Genomic DNA, 11,452 nt, shown 5'->3' on the forward strand with positions numbered 1-11,452 from the left:
AAACAGTACAAAGGGAGATACTAAGGAAAATAGAAGACAAACATGAAAACATGGATTCTGTAAGGCACAAATGGTTAAATTTATGAAATATATTACTGGGAAGCTTGATGGTCATATCCTCTCTGTTGATGAGATTGCATCCTATGTCTACAAATTAAGTTTGGGGAATTTCAGTTAGTTTTAATGCAACATAACATCTTATTTAGACATTAATCAACAGAAACCAACACCCCAGACAGCATGAGACACCTAAACAGTATTCTTTTGTTTCTATTGATACCATATATTAACTAATGCTACAATTGACCATTAAAACATCATGAAATACTTTATAAAGATTCACTTCCATCCAATATCAACAATAGTACTAATACAGACTCAGCCTACTCAATCTCTCCTCATACAAAAATCCCTCTGTGCCTGGAATCAACCTTGTTAATCTTCTGTGGACTGCCTCAAATATCAGAATATTATTCCTTAAACAAGGCGCCCAAAACTGTTCATAGTATTCCAGCTGTAATCTAATTAGTACCTTGTACTGTTTTAGTTGGACCTCCTTATTTCTTTCCTCCATTCCCCTTTGAAATAGATGTAACATTCTATTTGCCTTCCCTATTACCTGCTGAACTTGTGTGTTAGTCTTTCTGATTCATGCATTATCATTCCAGTTTCACTGTGGGTCAATATCTCAACAAGATACACTAGGGATACCTAGGGACCACTAAGTGCAGAGCCAGGGCTCTACCATCAGTGTGGTGGCCTGGGATCTCCAAGAAGATTGAGGACATCATAGCAGATGCACTATTCACAGGCCTGAACAGACAGAGCTACTGACCCGGAATATCTTCCCCATCAGACCAGGAGAATGAGAGAGAACTGAGCTATTTAAGTCTTACCTTATTATAAAACTAAGAACTGCAGATGCTGGAGATCGGCAACAAATAAAAACAGACACTTAGAGACTCAGCAGGTCTGGCAGCATCTACGGAGAGAAAACTGAGTCAATGTTTCTTGTCTGTGATCTTTCTTCAGAACTAGAACTAGGTAGTATTTAAGCTGATGCCAGGGGTGGGAAATGGGGGGAACAAGTGAGCAATAGGGGGAGAGACACTAGTGAGAGAGAAAAAAGGTAGTCAGATCCAGCTCCCGTCATGAAATGTAGCCAACCCGATCTCAACAACTTGCAGTCCCCATTATCACTTATCTAGCTTCTCTTCTTCCCTGATCTACTATCAACAATCCCTCCATATGGCTACCCTGTTTTGTCTGCATGTGTGCATGAAGGCCATAATTGGGTCCAGGGAGAAAACGTGGATGAGAGAATTCCAGAGGAATGTCATGTCCATGAGTCAGCAGAACAACAGATGTAGGAGTTGTTCAGAAGAAAAAAAACATGTATTACTGCAGAAAAACCATCCACCAATGTTTGGTTGGAATGAATCCAACTGGGACTGTCATGATGTCAATGGCTCACAGTCTATTTATAGTAAAGGTCAGAGTCAAGGTCAATGATCCTTAAGCCAAAGACTTGTCAATCTTCCAAGTGTAAAGTGAATGTCCTCTGGAAGAACTGCAAAACCTTCAGGCAATCCAAATTTGCAAATTCTGTGAAATTAGGGAGAGATGAAGACATGGTAAATCTAAATGTTGCTATATACATTAATATATGAATGTCAACTATGAGACAAATGTTTGTTAGGAAGATGTTATATAAGGTAATGGTTTTCAAAGAGTTATTGTTGAAGTTACTTTAGCTCCAACCAAACTGATGATGTATCACAGTCTTTTAATGCAGAAACAGTCTTGCATGAAGTCTCATTGGAGATGGTTATGAGATCCCTGATAGGTTTATTTAAGCTTAACCAGTGGATATTAACTCTAGCTGCTGTCATACAATAGTTTATACCTTATTATATAAGACAAACATCTCTTTTTGTTAATGGTCTATCCTCTACCACTGATAATTAGAGAGGCCCTTACATGGACAGGGGGTTGGGACCGCTTGTGGTGCAATGATAGTGTCCCTACCTCCGAGCCAGGAGGCCTGGGTGTAAGTCCCTCCTGCCCCAGAGGTATGTCATAACATCTCTGAACAGGTATATTGGGGGGAAAAAAAATTTTGAAAGCAGGACTGAGTGCTCAGTTAACCGAGCTTTAGTCTATTTATGAAGGTGGCCCAGGTTCAAGCCTCAACTGCTCCAGAAATGTGTCGTAACATCTCTGAATAGGATTGTATCAAAATATCTAGAATAAAGAATAGGTAGCAGAAAGTTATCTCAATGACTCAGTGGTTAGTACACAAAGCCTGATAATGACACTCATTTTGGAAAGCAGCCTCTTTCTAAACTGAAAATTAGAACAAAGGTTTAAATTGTAAACTAGTTGTCAGGGGTTAACAATGTAACAGATGAATTATATGTAATAATGCATAATGCAGACCAGATTTGAAATGTCATGCAGTAATTATAATGGTGAATTAAATATATTTTGTAACATATGTGTTTCTGCTACCTATTAGAACCTAAATGTCAGGCACATGTTGCCAACAGAGATTCCATTTGAACAGCTTCCATTTAAAACCATACACCCTTGCAGATGCTCTTTGGATTCTGTGCCTCTCCCTGGCAAATAGTATCGCTCAGAATTCTTGAGGCCTTGGCACCAAGATACGGCACAGTGGCAGGAATCCAGGTTCGATTCCAACCTCTGGCAACTCTGCATGGAGTTTGCACATTCTGCCCGTGTCTGCATGGGTTTCCTCTGGGTGCTCCGGTTTCCTCCCACAGTCCAAAGATGTGCAGGTTAGATGGATTGGCCATGCTAAATTGCCCATAGCATCCAAGGATGCGTGGGTTAGGTGGATTAGCCATGGTAAATGCAGGGTTATATGGATAGGGTGGGGGTGTTGGGTCTGGGTGGGATGCTCTTCAAAGGGTCAGTTTGGGCTCAATGGACCGAATGGCCTACTTCCACACTGCAGGGATTCTATGATTCTATTAAGTAGGATAATTGTGAAAATATATTTAGGTGCGTTTGTGCAATCTGGTTGTTTTAATTACTACAGTTGTATAAAAACGTTATCAACAAAATACTATTTGTCATAAGAGCAAACAGTAAAAACTTGGGCAGGTTTGCAGAGTGCCGGAAGGTATACTTCATCAGTTATATCAGAAATTATTTTATTTCTTTGGAAAAGATTGGAAAAGAAGATTGTAACAAAGCGTGTTTACAGCAGAAGGCCAAATGTGTCACCTCAAAGCCAACAGTATTGTCTCATGAGACAACAAGGTGCAAGGCTGGATGAACACAGCAGGCCAAGCAGCATCATAGGAGCAGAGAGGCTGACGTTTCGGGCCTAGACCCTTCATCAGAAAAAGGGGGAGGGGAAGGGGGTTTTGAAATAAGGTATTGTCTCATTTTGATTTTCAATGACTTTCTTACCTTTCTTTGATTTGTTGTGACAGTTGCAGAATACCTACCTTATCGGTGGCGAGAATAGCAACATTCACAGTTTAATTATGTTTACACTGTTGAACAAGCGTTTTCAAATCAGTCTTTACATTGTAACAATCCACACCATTCCTTTCTCAATTCTGCAGAGCCTCAGGCAAACCCTACTTGAAATCTGTGTTCAGTTTTGAACATTGCCCCAAATATATTGACTTCCTTGGAGATTTACCAAACTGCTACAACAGCTTAGAAAATCAAATTATCCAGAGAGGTAGCATAAATTTGGTTTTAATTCACTTAAGTATAGTTGATTGAGCAATGATTGATTGAGACAAATAAAAAATTCAGAAGAGATATCGTAAGGTAGACACGGGAAGAAAAGGTGTTTTCCCTGGAAATGAGAAAGAGAGCATCAACTGAAAGTTAGAGACAACCCATTCTCAAGTGAAATCAGGTAGCACTTTCTCACAAGCTTTAGAATCCTCTCCCAAAAAGGCTGTGTGGTTAGAGAATCATAGAGATATATACATGTACAGCACAGGAATAGACCCTTCACTCCAACTTGACATTTGAAAGTGTTCAGAAAAGATTAACAAGGATGTTGCCAGGGTTTGAGCAATAGGGAGAGGCTGAATAGGCTGGACCTATTTTCCCGGAGCATCGGAGGCTGAGGAGTGACGGGCATGGATAGGATGAATAATCAAGGCCTTTTCTCCAGGGTAGGGGAGTCCAAAACTAGAGGGAATAGGTTCAAGGTGAGAGGGGAAAGATTTAAAAGGAACCTGATGGGTAACTTTTTCACACAGAATGTGGTGTGTGCATGGAATGAGCTGCCAGAGGAAGTGGTGGAGGCTGCTACAATTACAACATTAAAAAGGCATCTGGATGGGTACATGAATAGGGAGAGTTTCCAGGGATACGGGCCAAATGTTGGCAAATGGGACTAGATTAATTTAGGATATCTTCTGGAACAAGTTGAGCTTTTAAGACCAAGAAAGATAGCTTTTGTTCAAAAAGGATATCATGGAGAACAGGCCAAAAAATGAAGTTAAAGTAAGATCAACCATGATATCGTTGAGTGGTGCAGCATGTCTGAGGGGTTGCTAGGGTTATAATTATTCACATTCCTGCCAAAACTATGGAATTGCTAACAATGCAAAAAATGTGCAGCCCAAAAATATACAAACAATACGGTTTCAGTGTTCACCCATCTCTGGTGTAAAACTTGTGTCTAAGGCCATTGCTTTATTGGAAAGCAAACTATTTGACAGTAAGACAAATAAGTGGTACTGTACAAAGAAGTAGGCCCCAAGTTTCTCTTAAAGCCAGTTATTCTGCTCTGAAGTAACACCATTCACCAGCAGAGGGAGTTGCTGAGAGCTTCCTGGCTAAGTTGGTTTGTATATAAAGTGATCTAAACTCTAGTCTAATTATATTTTACGATCATAGCACTGAGCTTAGGTCCCAGGAAGCTTGTGCCGTGGAATTGCAGCATCCACCATATTTCAGCACTTGGGGAGAGACAGGCAACTTGGCTACTTGGCAACTTATTTGTTCAGGGAGTCTTCCCCCAAACTCTGAAGAATCTGCTGCCAGACCATGAAAGGCAACAAGCAGGCTGTAGCCAAGGGCAGTATGAGCAGCAAACAGTCTTCTCAACCACTTGTCAGGACTTGGCAGATATAGATGAAGTTAATCTTGTCTGTACCATTGTGTTAATCATTTCCGCATCCCTTCACTCTTGGGAAAAGGCAGTTCATCCACTGGTCCATTGCTAAGTTCGCAGCATCTACATGGGTCACATTAATATAGTGATTTTCAATCTATTGAACTTCAGGCCACTCTTTCCATAAATATACAACTCCCATCGGATTGTCAAGCATTCCAAAATTTCTACTGATCGAGTAGCTTAACAATCGCTTAAACATTAAATGGAGCAATTGCAAAGTAATCTCTTTCATTGTCACTATCTTAGTGCTGCTATAGCTGCTATATAGTCTGAGAGCTGCATTCTCCATCAGTTTTCTAACTGTCCCTTCTGTTTCTTTGAGAGACTGGCTCCAGAATTACGAATGTTTTGCATCGGCTCTGTGTTTCCCCAGTCCCAGTGAAAGAGCTTAATATCTCAAACGCATTCTTGAACTTCCTTGAAAGATTAAAAATTGTTCCACACAATGTTCAGCACCATTTGCGACTCCTCAGATACTGAGGCAGTCCATTCCAATAATGCAGGAAGATGTGGACATGTTTCAATGACCATCTCCAACAAGAGTGAATCTAACCAGGCCCCTTGACATTCAATGGCATTACCATCACTGAATTCTCCATTATCAACATTCTCAGCATTATCATTGACCAAAACCTGAACTGGACTAGACATGTACGTACTCTGGCTACAACAGCTCCGGACTTCCTAAAGCCTATCTACCATCTACTAGGCACAAGTCAGGAGTGTGATTGCCTGGCTGAGTGCAGCTCCAACCGCAATCAAGAAGCTTGACATCATCCAGGACAAAAGAGCCTTCTTGATTGGCAGCACAACCACAAACTTCCACTCCCTCCACCACAATCGCTCAGTAGCAGCAGTGTGTACAAGAACTGTACAGCAATTCACAAAGGCTCCTGAGACAACACCTTCCAAAGCCCTGGCCACTTCCACCTTGGAGGCCATGGGCAACAGAAACATAGGAACACCATTCCCGTGAGACTACTCCAAGCTACTCACCGTCCTGACTTAGAAATATATTCACTGTTATTTCTATGTCGCTGTGCCAAAATACTGGAACTCCCTCCTTCATGGTATAGTGGGTTTACCTGTAACAAATCAACGACAGTAGTTCAAGAAGGCAGCTCCTTTCTATCTTCTCAAGGGTGGCACAGTGGCTAGCACTGCTGCCTCACAGTGCCAAGGACCTACATGTGATTTCACCCTTGGGTGACTATTTGTTTGGAGCTTGCATATTCTCTCTGTGTCTGCGTGGGTTTTCTCTGGGTGCTCTGGTTTCCTCCTGTCGTCGAAAGATGGACAGGTTACATGGCTGGGCCATGCTAAATTTCCCATAGTGTCCAGGGATGTATAATCTAGGTGAATTGGCCATGGAAAATGCAGGATTACAGGAAAAGGGTGGCTTTGGTTTGGATGCTCTTCAGAGGGTTGGTACGGACTCAATGGGTCAAATGGCCTGCTTCCACACACTGTCGGATTCTATGATTCGAACTTGGGATGGAACTAGCCAGTGACACCCTCATCCTATGACTTTTTTTAAAATCAGCCTCAGAATAGGATCAGCATCACTGTTTGCCCTATCTGAACTTTGCATGTGGCTCAACATTTCAGTTCAATAGCCACCTGCAGCATAAAAACTCAATGCTCTGAGCAGGATTACGATGTTTAGGAGAGTTAAGAGCAGGATTTTCACAGGGTCATTCTTTCGAATAATGTATATACTTCTTTTAGCAACTTCCAGTTTTAAAGTGCTTTATTAAATTACAGGTACCTGTGGTTATGTCAGCTTTCAGGCATAAGCTATTTATTATGAGTATTTCAATGGAAAATAGGGAGAGGGAGAAATGTGAGCCCAACTCCCTACATGAAGAAATTACTCACAGGATTTTATTTCTTGTAACTTTAACACAATTAGAGCCAACACAAATTAAACATGTATTAATAATAAAACGAAACTTTAAATAAAAAGATAAATTTCACTGTAAATAATTTTTGCAACAATGATGTAGCCACAAGCACTGGTATCAATCCCCACACAAGTAATGCACCGTATACAACCACACAACCCTTCCAACTCTATTAATTTTGCTGGCAAGATCCTCTTACACTCTGACTACGACAGGAAACCTGACCTCTTCTTGAAAGTAATTTGCTTGTTCCCCTCACAAGAATTCTCTGTATTCCTATTTTGGTTTCTGTCTGCTTACCATATGTGCCTGCAACTATGCCTTCACATTCCAGCTCTTTTGCTTTTAGTTGTCCCTTTAACTACCAGCCATCTGGCTTCTCTTGTAACTTCCTCTTTATTGGTACTGCTTCCAGGTCAAGAGTTGCCAGGTCAAATGGGTAAGCTTTTCCTACCCAATAAATTACAATTAGCCACTTAAAATTGAAGTAATTATTTAAAAGTCCCTTTTCAAGTGTACTTCTGAAAAAAACATTCCATGCACCTTTTTAAAGAAATTAAGAATTTACCTTACTGTACTGCTTCCAGATCAAAGGTCATTTACAATACTTGAGAGAGCAGCGAGGGTGTTGTTATAACAGCATGTCTAAAAGGCTACACCTCAAAGAGATAATAAAACAGTCTCTGATTATTGCAATATAACATCTGTATTAGCATTAACAATAATGTCTGATTTTGAAAGAATGGATTGGCTGTGGTTCAGTATTAAGAACTTTGCCCTGTAAAGCATGCACTCTTCTTGGCACTGAGCACTTGATGTGCAGTAGCCTTATGCAATTATTGTGCTATAAGTGATGAGAAAGGGTCGATGCAAACTGTTTAACAAAGAGCAAAAGTTGGTGTTCTGGCGAGTATTTATTAACGAAGCAAACCACCAACAAATTGATTAGTTTATTATGAATCTCTTTGCTTTTTATGAGATTTTGCTATGCACAAATATTTCCCTGCTGCACCAGAGACATTTCATTTCAAAAAATGAAAAATGTTAAATAAATAGAAGTTCCCTCAAACCCATCGAGTGTCATCTCGCTTGTATGGATCAGGGCTCAAACTGCTAATGCGTTTCAATTGAGGTGTGACCAACTCAGGTGCCATGTTCTTCACATCTCAGCTATCTGACCCAAGTGAAATCAGATGGTGATTTTTCTTTCAGGTTATTTTGATTAAAGGGATATTTTTACCACTTTTGCATGATTGGACTTGAAATCACGTGAAGACGTATTGACATCTGTTGCAAACATTGAGTTTAGTGCTTGCCCCCCACCGCTCACCCCCACCCCACACCCAACCCCATCAAGAGAACCATCTGCTTAACCAATATGTTCCAGAACATTAGAATTATTACTCCAGAGGCCAGTATTCTAATGGTGATAAAGTCGATTTCTGCCTATGGCTCCCATGTTCTTGTCAAATGTTCGGAGCTTATGCCAAAGCGAACATTTTTTTGTTGGGTGATTATGCTATGTTGATTTTACATCATCAAATTATTGCAGAGACATGCAGAGTCATGTTTTATCCTGTACCCTCAGCCACTGACCCATTACATATTTAGTCTGCAGTATTTTTTTCAATCCCTCTCTCAATTTTAGTTGTCTGAGCTTTCCTTTTTAGTGATTGAATGTGATCTCATTGTATGCTACTACAAAGTTTGTGTTCATTCTCTTATCAAGGCACTATTACATTTGACTAACATCAATTCTTAGCATAGATAGAAAATAGGAGCAGGAGTGGGCTATTTGGCCCCTCGTGTCTGCTTCACCATCCAAAATGATCATGGCTGACCATCCAACTCAGTACCCTGTTCCCTCAGATTCCTTTGGATGCCAATTATTGGAGCAATGTCTCAAAAGTTGAGTATCTATTCCTTCATATCAACCATGGCAGACCCCTTCATTCTGCCCTGTTCAGGGATGGTGCACTGGTTCAGGGTTCACGCACACTGTACAACAAGAAGCTAGAACAGTATATCTGTCAACATTGCAACAAACAGTGACTGAACAGATTGTTGAAGCCCTCAACTATGATGGCCTCTGTTAGGTTAATATGTCAGAAGTGCCTCTCCTTTTCTCCTTCACTTCCTCATCTTCTGAAGGTACTGAGTCTTGCTGAGATACTTACTCACAGGTACCTATATCCCTCCAGCACTTCAACTGAAAGGATTTTGTTTCTGAGAGTCTGGATACTTTTGGCTAGCTATCTGACATTGCAAAGAAAGACCACAATTCGTGTAGCACTTTTCAAGATATCCCAACATGCCTTACAGCCAATTATGTGTTTTTGAATGAAAGCAATATTCGTAGCATGCAACATTGTTGTTAAGCCTGTCCTCATCTTCATCCCAGTGACCGTACACGTTCACAACTGACATCAAACTCTCATTTTAATCCAGCGATGGAACTCTGGCTGATTTCTTTTTCCCCCAACCCAGCCCAAAAAGTGAGGATGCCTTTTGCATCACCAAAATCATTGGCAAGTTGAGATCAGCTAACTAATACCATACTGTGAACCCAACCTCGCAGCCTCTCTTCCAAACGGTTTTGTGACTCATATAGAGCAATTATAAGATGGTGAATAAAGAAGAATTGCATAAAGTTCAGTTCCAAGAGTGATCTGAGATTAATTATCCTACTCTACCAAGTAATAGCAGATGTCCTCGTTCCACTCTACCATCAGATTTCCAGTTACCCACATGTTGCATTGAAAGTAATGGTGAAGGGTAACTTTTCATGTGGTGTGGAATAATCTTCCTCAAGGCTTCTTGGACTGTGCTGCTCAAACCTCAATGGAAATCTAACGGAAACCCTGTTTTCATGAATGGATGGTGTTGCTACTGAAGCTATGACATGTTAGCGGTAGAACATCACAAGGAAATTCACCTTTGTAATTAAAAAGCGACAAAACTGCGAATGCTGTAAATCAGGAACAAAAATAGAAGTTGCTGGAAAATCTCAACAGGTCTGGCAGCATCTGTGAAGAAAAAAATCAATAGTTAACTTTTTGGGTCCGCTCTGAGGAAGGGTCACCGGACCCGAAACGTTAACTCTGGTTTTTTTCTTCACAGATGCTGCCAGACCTGCTGAGCTTTTCCAGCAACTTCTGTTTTTGTTCACGTTTGTAGTTATTGTTTCAAAATAACAGTGAAATTTACTTTGCAGCCGCTCACTAGACAATGTCAATAGTTCAACAAGATTGATCCATTTGTCTTTCTTCAGGAGTTGGTCCTTCGGGATCAAGGGTGACTTTTTTTTCTCTTGGGAGCTATAGACAGTGAGGTGGCTGTGCAGTCTAAGACTGGATCCCTCCCCTGTGCCATAGCTGAGGCAGGTCATGTCTGTCTGCCCAGGCAAGTGGTTGAGATGTTCGGGTTTTTGCATGTTCTTTCTGAAGTTTGTGCTTGACCTCTGCTGGGGCCTGTCAGAGGAGCTTGACATAGTTAGCACCATTGCAGATGCTTTGTCTCTGGTTTGGGTGACTTTGGGCAAGAGGTCCCCATGAGTCAGTGGGCATGGTGCATTTTTTTTCGTGGAGGCTTTGAGGACATGCTTGAAGTTTTACATCTGCTCTCGGTAACCATTTCCTGTGAGGAACCTCAGAGTAGAGAGCTTGTTCTGGAAGTCAGGCAGTTAATCAGGATCCATTTGTCATGAACACGCCCCTCACTGATCAAGCATTCCATTTTCCAAAGTGCACAAGATGGCAAGAGCTTAGTACATCATCTAGAGATTGATGTACTCCATAGTAATGGTGCAATTTTAACCAAATGTCCTCGTCGGGAAATTGACAGGATTGGATAGGTTCACACATCTCCTGATTAAAAACATACCCTTGCACATTACTTTGTACACAGACCCAGAAGCTTAGCGTGTTCTATTTATTTTAAGATGCTGATTTTTGGCCTACTGTTATGCAGATGAGGTTCAAAATATCTGTGGGAGCCAGTTAGGTGATTATATTCTGCAAGCTAAGTCAATTTTTTGCAGCATTTACTGTCTTCTCCGCAACTTTTATGACTAACTATAAATACAGCACTGCTTTCCAATTCAGGCACTTATCCAGTCGCTAACATTGTTGGTCGAAATGGATTAAAAAAAAACATTGTCCTGCTTCTTATGCCAAACCTGCATGCGGTTTCCATTTTCCTTCTCCTGACATTGCTGCCATTTTGTCCTCTTTATTTGAAACAGCTTGAGAGTTACCTTCACATAAAAGGAAACACAGAATATTCTTATTTTCAATTCAAGATAAAACTTACACTGAAATCTCCATTAGCTTGGCAGCACTTCACTCTGCAAGATGTTGTCCAACTGTTC

This window comes from Rhincodon typus, chromosome 9 (assembly GCF_021869965.1).
Source record: "Rhincodon typus isolate 14 chromosome 9, sRhiTyp1.1, whole genome shotgun sequence".
Taxonomy (NCBI): domain Eukaryota; kingdom Metazoa; phylum Chordata; class Chondrichthyes; order Orectolobiformes; family Rhincodontidae; genus Rhincodon; species Rhincodon typus.